The sequence below is a fragment of the Mastomys coucha genome, unplaced genomic scaffold (assembly GCF_008632895.1).
Source record: "Mastomys coucha isolate ucsf_1 unplaced genomic scaffold, UCSF_Mcou_1 pScaffold18, whole genome shotgun sequence".
Lineage (NCBI taxonomy): Eukaryota > Metazoa > Chordata > Mammalia > Rodentia > Muridae > Mastomys > Mastomys coucha.
Genome location: NW_022196900.1, coordinates 4,536,307 through 4,548,178, shown reverse-complemented (window position 1 = coordinate 4,548,178; position 11,872 = coordinate 4,536,307).

Genomic DNA, 11,872 nt, shown 5'->3' with positions numbered 1-11,872 from the left:
AAAAAAAAAAGAAAGAAAGAAAGGGAGAAAATCATCCTCAAACTTACAGAAATCCACCTGCATCTGCTCCCCGAGTGCTGGGACTAAAGAATCGGGACACCAAGTCCTCCCCTAGCTCTGTTCTACTTAAAACGTTAATGTGTATATTTTGGTGTGGTTTTATTTGGTTTGTATTTGTTCTTTACTGTTATTTGATTTACTGTTATTTGTTTTTAGAAAGAAAAGTCTGCTTAGTGCATGGCAAGAGTATCAAGCTGGGCAGTAACAAAAAAATTTCCTGCAGCCTTGCTTGGTTTGGTTTTTTAATCAATATTTATTTAATTATATGTGTATGAATGCTTTGCCTGCAAGTATGATGTGCACCACATGTGCCTAATGCCCTCAGTATCAGGAGTCGGAGGGGGCACTGGATCCCTAGAACTGAAGTTACAGATGGTTGTGAGTCATCATGTAGGTGCTAGGAACCAGACCTGGGTCTTTGATAAGGGTAACAAGTACTACTGAGCCACCTCTCCTGTCTTCTTTTCTTCTTTTTCTTCTCCTTTTTCTCTTCCTCTTCCTCCTCTTCCTCCTCCTGCTCTTCTTCTAAGACAAGGTCCATTATGCATCCTGCCTTGCCACTAACTCAGTTGTGACCTTCTGTCTCTGCTTCTTGGTTAGCAAAGATTTCAGGCCACACCAGCACACCTGATCTCAATAAGGAGTCTAAAACGAATGGAGCAAAAGAGAGTACTATAGTGACACATTTTCTTCTGACCCTAGAGCACAGCAGGATTCAGCAGTGCAGCACCTCACTAGCACTCGCAGAGCCCTAGGTTTGAACCATGTACCAAAAAGAAAAGGACAAAACAATAAAAATAAAACCAGCTTTTGACCCAGGCATCTGCCTGAGGCTCAAAATAACACTAAAAACCAGTGGTAAATCTTCAGTAATCCTCAGTGCTTCCTCTCTACAAGCAGATTTACTAAGAGGTGACACACACTATCTATACATATAATTTCAATAAGATGACCTTAAGTGTGACAAAAAAGAAATGGGGCTAGGGGGATAGCACAGGGCATGAGCACTGGCCTAGCCTGTGCAAGGTCCTCCGCATGATCCTTAGCATGGCAAAAAACACGTGATGAAGAAGACACAGAGAGGGCTGGAGAAATGGCTCAGCGGTTAAGAGCCCGACTGCTCTTGCAGAGCAGAGTTCACTTTCCCAGAACAGAGTTCAATTCCCAGAAGCCACAAGGTGGCTCACAACCATCCATAATGGGATCTGATGCCCTCTTCTGGTGTGTCTGAAAACATCAACAGTGTACTCATATACATAAAATAAATAAATAAATAAATCTTTTTTTTAAAAAGACACAGAGAAATAAAGACGTCATAAAATGATGGATATTGCAGTGTCTACATGGCTAAAGATGGCCGTTGCAGAACACTTAAGAAAGAAGCATCGGGCTGAGCAGTGATTCTCAACCTGTGGGTCTCCATCCTGTGATGGATGAGTGGCCCTTCCAGAGGGGTCACCTAAGACCATCAGAAAACACAGATATTTAAATTATGATTCATAACAGTAACAAAATTACAGTTATGAAGTAGCAATGAAAATAATTTTATGGTTGGAGTCAGCACAGCATGACGAACTGTGTTAAAGGGTCGCAGCATTAGGAAGGTTGAGAACCACTTTTACCTTAAGAAATAAATAAGATAGGATCTAAGAGAAATAAGATGAAATCCATTCCATTACAAAGGCTACTAGTTTGACACTGGTATTAGGATAACAGAGGAGATTTATTAATAGATAAAGCCCTATATCATGGTTTGGTAGAACATGCAAAGATTTTGCCAAACTCAGACGGCTAACCATGCAGAATTCAGATTTTATTTTTAATATCTAAAAGGTCAACAAAATAAAATTTCTTCCTTTGGTACATTCTTTTAGAAGAAGATATATTTGTTTGTGTATATGCATATCTGTGCCCTCAGAGGCAAAAAGAGGGCATCAGATTCCCTGGAACTGGGCACTTCTCCAGACCAGTGTTAGTGCTTGGAACCCAACCCTGGTCCTCTGGAAGAGCAGGTAGTGCTCTCAGCCCCTGAGCCATCTCTCCAGCCCCATGTGATACACTCTGAATCATGAAGACTCTCATCAGAGTCCTAGCTACTAAAATGCCCGAGGCACCCGCTTATATCACCGTCTCATCTGGCAGGGTGGCTCAGGCCTGTCATCCCAGCACTTGGGAGGCTAAGGCAAGGAGGCATTCTTGTCTTCCCCATCAAGTGAACTTCAGTGACTGGGAGAATCTGATTATGTTTGCATGTCAACCCTGGTAATATGGGGGTTTTTTGTTTTATGTTTTTGTTTTTGTTTTTTGTTATGTTTTGTTTTGTTTTTCGAGACAGGGTTTCTCTGTGTAGCCCTGGCTGTCCTGGAACTCACTCTGTAGACCAGGCTGGCCTTGAACTCAGAAATCCGCCTGCCTCTGCCTCCCAAGTGCTGGGATTATAGGTGTGCACCACCACGTCCGGCTCTGGTAATACATTTGTAGATGTCAAATAACTGTTTCTGTTGGGATAAACAAAGGTGCAGATGAAGGGATTCACGTTAAAGGGAAAGGCAATAACGCCCCTCCAATAGCAAGCAACATGGGACGATGTGTGATAATTAAATGTATATTGAACATTAAACTCAATCTTGTATAAATGTAAGCTCTCACACCATTATAGAACCCACCTACGCCATGACAAAAGTCTCAGACGCAACTCTTCAGAGCCTTACAAACAGGAGCCATTACACTGCGGCCTGGGGTGTCTACAAACCCAGGAAGAGACGCTCCATTCTCAGGGTCAATTCCTTTCCTCTTCCAGAACAGACTGGAGCCTTAGCTTAAGGAGCCTGAAGCAGGGAAGAGAGCCCAGTCTCTACCGTCACCTCACCTAGTCCTCTGGAAGGTTCTAGAAGGGTGCTTAGTTTTAAGCAGCTGGAAATTTCAAGGATATTGGGGGTGGGTAAGGGGAGAACCAGCTCCTCATGTAACCCAGACCAAAGAAAACTACAGCTTGCTGGGCATGATAAACAATCTCAGCTTGTTTGGCAGATGTCAAAACACTGGCTCTTCTGAGCAATGGCAACTTCAGAAGGTACGGTGGGGCCTCTCCACTGTGTTGTGCCCTAATATAAACAATTTTGATCCAATTCTCTCCCCCCACCTCTCTGTGTGTGTGTGTGTGTGTGTGTGTGTGTGTGTGTGTCCAACAGGCATTGACCCCAGGGCCTGCTGCGTGCTAGGTAAGTGGCCTGCTTCTGAACCACACTCTACTTCACACTCTCCTTTTTGTAAATTTTGCTTTGTTTTGTTTTAGAGACTGTCTGTCTCTATAGCCCAAGTTGGCCTTTAACTAACTATGTAGTTCAGTTGACCTCAAATTCATAGAATCTATCTAACTCAACATCCCAAATGTGGGACTTACAGACACAAGACACTGTGCATGGCTTTGCTTTGCTTTTAATTCAGGGACCTGGCTGGCTTTGGACTAACCATGATCCGGTGCCATTGTTGACCTTTTTATTTTTTAAATCATCATTTTTTTGCTGAGAGCAAAAGCACATACCTTCAGTTCCAGCACTAATGAGATGGAGGCAAGGAGATCAGGAGTTCAAATCCAAACTCATCTGAAGAGAGAGAGAGAGAGAGAGAGAGAGAGAGAGAGAGAGAGAGAGAGAGAGAGAGACCTGGAGAAATAGCTCAGTTGGTACCATGCATGCTATATGTGAATGAGCATGAGATCCTGAACCCAATCCTTAGAACCCACATATAGAACTCATGCCTGGCAGCACATACTTGCAGTCCCAATACTGAGAAGGGCTGATGGGCAGCCAGCCAGACCAAGCTACCTGGGAAGCTCTAGGGCAGCAACAGACCCTACATTCTTAAAAAAAAAAAAAAAGTTTTCTCAATACCCGAGAAATGGCTCTGAAATGGGCATTTTGTTTTGGAAACATGGTCTCACCTTACCCCCAAGCTGGCCTCAAAATCACTGTGTAGCCCAGACTGGTCTTGACCTTCACATCCTCCTGCTCCTGCCTCCCAAGCCCTAGGCTTACAGGAAGGATTTCCCTTCCTGACTCCATATGTGGGTCATGGTAACGATTACCTAGGTTACTTTTCAGGGACCTGAAGGCCATTTTTGGTGGAAGCTACCACATTTGGGTCAGCTCAGGTGTTTAACACCAGAAAATCATATGCTATTCTTAAAGCATACTGAAGGCCCTATTTTTCTGGACGTGCTTCTTGCGAAGAGCTCTAAAGCCTGCTTGTGCATGCATTTCCCACAATCATGTGACCTCTGGCCGCCTTTCTCTGCACTTCACAGGCTCTACTTCCATCCCACAGAGATCTAAACCTGTGGTCAGGGAAGTAGACAGGACACATTTATGTCTGGTTCTTTAAGAACAACCTCTCATCTGTCAGTGATGGGCATACTGTATGGCACTCTGTAGGTGGGCAAGAGGAGCCTAGTTCAGAAATCAAAGCTCTACCAGGGAGATTAGGCTCGTTATAGGTTTGGGTGATATCAAAACTGAAGGGGTTTTCTGAAGACCAATCATTTGGGGCAAAAGATACTAATGAAACATCATAGAGAGTGCAATCCAAAATCTGTAGATCTAAAGAAGAATTAGGACCAAAATATTCTATATGAAATAGGTATCCTCAGATGTCACTAAACATGGTTTACACAATTTCATATATAATATCATAAAAACAAAACTGCAGCCAAGTGTTGTGGTGCACACCTTTAATCCCAGCACTTGAGAGGCAGAAACAAGTGGGTTTCTATGAGTTTGAGACCACCCTGGTCTACAGAGCGAGTTCCAGGCCAGCTGTGGCTGCATAGTAATACTGTCTCAAATTACCAACAGGGCTGAAGAGCTGGCTCAGCAGTTAGAAGCATATACTGCTCTTCAAGAGGATCTGGTCTGATCCTAGCACCCACATGGAGGCTCACACTTGTCTGTAACTCCAGATCCAGACAATTGGACACCCTCTTTTGACCTCTACAGGCCAAACACCCAAGAACGTAAAATAAAAAAAAAAAAATTAGTTTTAAAAATAAATCTTAAGCTGGGCTCAGTGGTGGCTCATGCCTTGAATCCCAGCACTTGGGAGGCAGAGGCAGGAGAATCTCTGTGAGTTCAAGGCCAACCTGCTCTATAGACTGAGTTCCTGGACAGCCAAAGCAACACAGAGAAACCCTGTCTCGAAAAAAGGAAGAAAGAAAGAAAGAAAGAAAGAAAGGAAAATTTTTTAAAAAGCCCCAATGTTTTACCTTCAAATCTAGGCTTTTAAACTAAGCGGACACAGATGGAGTATAGTTCCCAGGAGCCAGAAAGTGAAATCTATTTATTTAAATAAAATCAATGTAAGAGCACAAGGCATATTGAAAGGCATCATTGGAAAGCTCTAACGGGTCTTCCTTGTAGAAAAGTTAGGCAGATCTTACCATCAGCACTTGAGAGAAAAATCTATATAGAAGAAATACTTATTTATTTATTTCCTTTTAAGGATTTTCATGTTTTGACCCAAAGATAACTTTCAGGTGCTTGCCCAACATGTATGAGTTTCTGGTTTCTGCCTTCAGTACCACTTGGGAAAAAAAAGAACTTTAATATTTAATATTTTTGTTAGTGTCTAAACATTTTCAAAATTCTCATCTTTTAAGCTGGCTATGATCGCTCCTGCCTGTAAATCCAACCCTCCACAGGCTGAGGCAGAAGGGTTGTGTAGACATGAGCTTTTCTACCAGGCTTCTTCGTCCCCAGAATAATGACTCTTAGACATAATTATTTATGAGTAAATGCCTAAGCTATATAAGCTTTGACTCATTCTCTGACTAGCTTGTAACTTATGCAACCCGTTTATTCTAGTCTATGTCTGTAACATGGCTAGCTCTCCTCAGTTTCATTCATTGGTCTCCTCTGAGTCTGGGGCAAAATCTCCCATTCTTTTTTTCTTTTTTTCTTTTTTTTTTTTTTCTCTTTTTTTTTTCTAACTTTTATTGCGTTATGATGAGAAAAGTTACATGATTTCAATTTATCTGAATTTGTTAACATTTAAAAACATATTTTAAGTAAACAGAATTAAATCACATTCTTGTTTCCCCTTTGTACCCCAACTCCTCCCAGAGACCCCCCCTTCAATACCTGCAATATCTTTTTGTCATATTCCTTAAAATTTATAAAATATTATAAAAATAAAAATAAGTATTATAAAAGTTGTTTGATATAAAACAACAATCAGTTCAGCAGTCTTATGTAGATGCTCATCTACAGCAATAGTGAAAATTCATTTTTCTCAATATAAATTTTAAATAACTCCAAATATATTAACTGTATATTTCAAAATAATACATCACTACTAGTATTTTCTTATATGAACATAAATATATAAAGTCTCTTTGTCTGTTTGTTTTGTATTTAGTAGAGTTTAAAATCTTGGCTCTTACTGTGGTACAAGCCCAAAATAAGAACAATTTTTAGACATTGGATTTCACTGTAATAAGGCTGTACTTCAATGACCCTCACATCACCAAAGGATTTTACCTCCATCGTAGCTAAGCTGAGAGTTGACAGTTCTGCTGCACCAAGGAATGAATTGTAGGCACAATTTTTGGATACAGACTTCCTGCTATGGTCCAAGCTATTTGACTTGAGTGAGTGACTTTATTCTCAGCCCACAGAGAACAGGTTACATTCATTTAAGAAATGGTGTGTGTATTAAGATGGTCTATCCATAAAGTCATTCACTAACTGTTTCAATGAACAATGGTTCTGCTTGGAGGGTGGCACAGACATTAGGTGAGGGTAAGAATTTGGTTCATTAGTTGTGATAATTTGGAAAAGCATTCATCTCAGAGAAAGAGTAATTTATAAAGTCCTCTTCTTCAAACTTGATACAAGAGTTACAAATGTCAAGCAAAGCATTCAGTATCACTCTTTATTGTTCTCTTACAAGCCACCTCCCAATTTAATTGTCTATGTTTCTTTTGGGTATATAAATACTTTTGAAATATGTAAGCCAGACACTGTCACACAAACAAACAAGCTGAAAGTGTATATAGATTATACAATATTGGACCTATTTCTCCAATTACCAAATTAAAGAGACCATTGGATGACAATCCACAAATTTCCAATTCCTCATGTTTTTGGATTTCAATCGATTTGGATATGTTGGTAATATTAATTGTCATATTAAGATATAAGAAAAAGCAATTGTCACTTCCTGTTGTGTCTTGCTGTGTACAACATAAGGGTCTTGAAATCTTGCTTCTCCTATCTCAGCCTCTCTATTAGTAGTATTGTTTATTTCATGTTTTTACACTATACTATGGTTTTCAGAACAGCTTACATATTTCAAAAGTATTTATATACCCAAAAGAAATGTAGACAATTAAATTGGGAGGAGGCTTGTAAGAGAACAACAAAGAGTGATACTGAATGCTTTGCTTGATGTTTGTAACTCTTGTATCAAGTTACCACAGTAAGAGCCAAGATTTTAAGCCCTACTAAATACAAAGCAAGCAAACAAAAACACATTATATATTTATGTTCATTTAAGAAAATATTAGTAGTGATGTATTATTTTGAAATATACAATTAATACATTTGGAGTTATTTAAAATTTATATTGAGAAAAACATTTGGGCTGGTGAGATGGCTAAGCAGGTAAGAGCACTGACTGCTCTTCCAAAGGTCCTGAGTTCGGATCCCAGCAACCACATGGTGGCTCACAACCACTTGTAATGAGATCTGACGCCCTCTTCTGGTGAGTCTGAAGACAGCTACAGTGGAGCGAGGGGGGCCAGAATGAGCGGGGCCAGCAGGGGTCCTAAGTTCAATTCCCAGCAGCCACACACATGATGGCTCAAGGCCATCTGTACAGCTTCAGTGTACTCATACACATAAAATAAATAAAATAAATCTTTAAAAAAAAGAGAGAGAAAAACATTTGTATTTTCAGTATTGCCGTAGACAAGCATCTACATAAGACTGTTAAATTGATTGTTGTTTTATATCAAACAACTTTTATAATACTCATTTTTATTGTTAATAATGTTTTATAAAATTTAAAGAATATGACAAAAAAGGTATTGTAGGTATTGAAGGGGGTCTCTGGGAGGAGTTGGGGTACAAAAGGAAAACAAGAATGTGATTTAATTCTATTTACTTAAAATATGTTTTTAAATGTTGACAAATTCAGATAAATTGAAATCCTGTAACTTTTCTCATCATGACGGACTCTCATCACTGTTTATATTAACTCAATAGGTAGTTGTTGAGGATGGGTGCCAAGGTGAGTGTCTGTAATCTAAGATCCTCGGGTGGTTGAAGCAAGAGATCCTGAAGTTCAAAGACAGTTTGGACTATGGAGCAAGTTTAGGAATACCTGGGCAAGGTAAAGTGATTCTATCTCAAGATTTAAAAAAAAAAAAAATGTTTTGAAGGAGGAGGCGTGGCGGCTCATGCATGTAATTTCAGCACATGGAAAGCCAAGGCAGGAGGATTACCCACAAGATCAAAGCCAGTCCAAGCTACGGAGTAAGACATTGTTTCAAAATGTAAAATAAAATGGATGAATAATTAAATACTTGACTAGGATTAGTTTGTCTAATGTAAATTTTTTGACAAATGATCTAGGTCAGTGGTTCTCAACCTACCTAGTGCTGTGACCCTTTAATACAGTTCCTCATGTTTCAGTGACCCCCAACCATAGACTTATTTTTGTTGCCTCCTCATAAGTTACTTTGTTACCGCTATAAACCATAGTGTTAATATCTATATTTTCTGATGGTCTTAGATGACCCCTGTGAAAGCGGTTGCACCCACCCACCTGGTGAGAACCCCTGATCTAGGTGAGGACTTCTATGAGTTATTAACTTACAGGTGACAGTAGGTATGTGACATCTTGGCCTTGCTGATAGTCACTTCCTTCCTGAGACTCTTATCATGGTTTTTCCAGTAGCTCATCCCCCTGGTCACCTCCCCACCCCAAGTCCAACTTATCTGTCACTACAGAATGCTTCCTCCTCCTCGGATGGATGTGTGTGGGCTTCTCCCACAAGGCTTCTGTGCTTGGCTTACTGTATCCTTGTGCCCAGGCTTACTTCCTTGGTGAGTTCATTCACAGTCACAGTATCAGCCGTCACCTCACACATACCTTCCGACAGGACTTGCTTCACTGGGTGTGAACAGGCTGTTGCTGTTGCTACACTGATAAGGTTATTTTGAGATTGCTGAATAGAGATGAGGTGATGGAGCAACTTCCTCCTGGAGGGAAGGGGCAGCCTCCTGAGGCTCAGAAGTCTGGGGGTGACTTTCAAGGTTAACGGAGGGCTTAACCTTAAGATCCCAGAGGTTCCTCCCTGAGTTTATGGTGGCAACTGCTGCGGAGAGGAGATTCTCCGCATGGATGAGTCGCTGGCAAGTTATGCTAGGAGCCAAAGGAATGCAGCTTTCATGAGTCATCACGGTAGACGTTTTGATGATGCGGGACTCTGACTCACCTGCACTCCTGTAACTAACCCCTCACCTGGACTCCAAGAAACTCACTTGTTTGTCCAGCTGCCCGCCCGTGTATGCAATCCTTTCTTTGTTCTGTCTTCAATGTCTTCTCTGGGCTAAACAAATGTTTGTTCGCGTGGCCCCAGAAAAAGCCACACAACAATGGTTAGATTTTACGGTGTGACTCCACAAGGAGAAGGGCCTGGAGGGTGTGAGGAAACACTGACAGCAACAGCGATGGACTGATCTCCTCCCGCCCCACAAAGCAACCAAATAAAAATAAGTCATAAAGAGAAAAGTCAGCAAAGTGTGTTTTTAAAGTTCTTGGGTTGAAAGGGCTAAAGATGTGTCATACTTTGTTTGGATCAGAAAAAAATAAACAAATTTAATAATTAGCCAAAGGAAGCAATAAATTAGACTTCAGAATTTTAAAACTTTGGCTCTTCAAAAGATGCCATTAAAAATAATTAAGAAAAAAAAATTAAAAGCTGGGCAAGGTGGCTCACACCTGTAATCCCAAAACATTGGAGGCTGGAGCAGACGGAAAGTGAGTTCTGGGGCCAGTGTAGACAACATGAGGAACTCTGTCTCAAAAAAAATAAAATAAAATAAAATAAATGTGAGTATAAGCTAAGGAAATACTCTTTTTTTTTTTTTTTTTTTTTTTTTTTTTTTTTTTTTTTTTTTTTTTTTTGAGAGGGGTGTAGAGACTGGGTTTTTCTGTGTAGCTCTTGTAGACCAGGTTGGCCTTAAACTCAGAGATCAGCCTGCCTCTACCTCTGCCTCCTAAGTGCTGGGATTAAAGGTATACACCCCCACCACACAGCCTGAAGTACTCTTAATTCAAATACCCACAAAAGATTTACAGAATGGGTAAAGAACATTTAACAGAAGTTTTTAAGTTTCATGAGGTCTCATTTCTTAATTGTTGATCTTAGTGCCTGAGCTGTTTGTTGGTGTTCTGTTCAGGAAGTTGTCTCCTGTACCAATGTGTGTGTTCAAGGCGGTTCCCCGCTTTCTCTTCTGTTGGATTAGTGTATCTGGTTTTATGTTGAGGTCTTTGATCCACTTGAACTTGAATTTTGTGCAGAGTGATAAATATTCTACATGCTGACATCCAGTTAGACCAGCACCATTTGTTGAAGATGCTTTCTTTTTTCCATTGTATGGTTTTGGCTTCTTTGTCAAAACTCAAGTGTTCATAGGTGTGTGAGTTTATTAGTATGTCTTCAAGTCTATTTTGATCAACCTGTCTGTTTTTATGCCAATACCATACAGTTCTTATTACCATTACTCTGTATTCCAGCCTAAAATCAGGCATGGTGATACCTCTAGAAGTTCTTTCATTGTACAGGATTGTTTTAGATACCTTGGGTTTTTTGTTTTGCCATGTGAAGTTTGGAATTGCTCTTTCAAGTTCTATAAAAAAAATTGTGTTGGAATTTATTGGAAATTGCATTTAATCTGTAGATTGCTTTTGGTAAGATGGCCCTTTTTACTATGTTAATCCAACTGATCCATGAGCATGGGAAATTTTTCCATCTTCGGAGATCTTCCTTAATTTCTATTGCAGCTTACAAAAAGGGGAAAGATCTTCACCAACCCTAATCCAACAGAAGACTAATATCTAAAATATATAAAGAACTCAAGAAATTAGACACCAACAAACCAAATAACCCAATTAAAAAATGGGTTACTGATCTAAACAGAATTCTCAACAGAGGAATCTCTAATGGCTGAGAAGCACTTAAAGCAATGTTCAATGTCCTTAGTCATCAGGAAAATGCAAATCAAAATAGCTCAGTGATTCTGACTTAGTCAGAATGGCTAAGATCAAAAACTTAAGTGACAGCACATGCTGGCAAGGATGTGGAACAAGGGGAACACCCCTCCATTGCTGGTAGGAATGCAAACTTGTACAACCACTTTGGAAATCATTTTGGTGGTTACTCAAAAATTTGGGAATAGTTCTACCTCAAGACCCAGCATACCACTTCTGGGCATATACCCAAAAAAAATATTCTATCATACCACAAGGGATATTTGCTCAACTATGATAATAGCAGCTTTATTCATAATAGCCAGAAACTTCAAACAACCCAGATATCCATTCACCTGAAAAATAGATACAGAAAATGTGGTTCATTTACACAATGGAATACTATTCGCTTATTAAAAACAAGCACATTATGAAATTTGCAAGCAAATGAATGGAACTAGAAAATATCATCCTGAGTGAGGTAACCCAGACCCAGAAAGACATGCATGGTTTGTACTTACTTATAAGTAGATATTAACCATAAAATATAAGATAACCA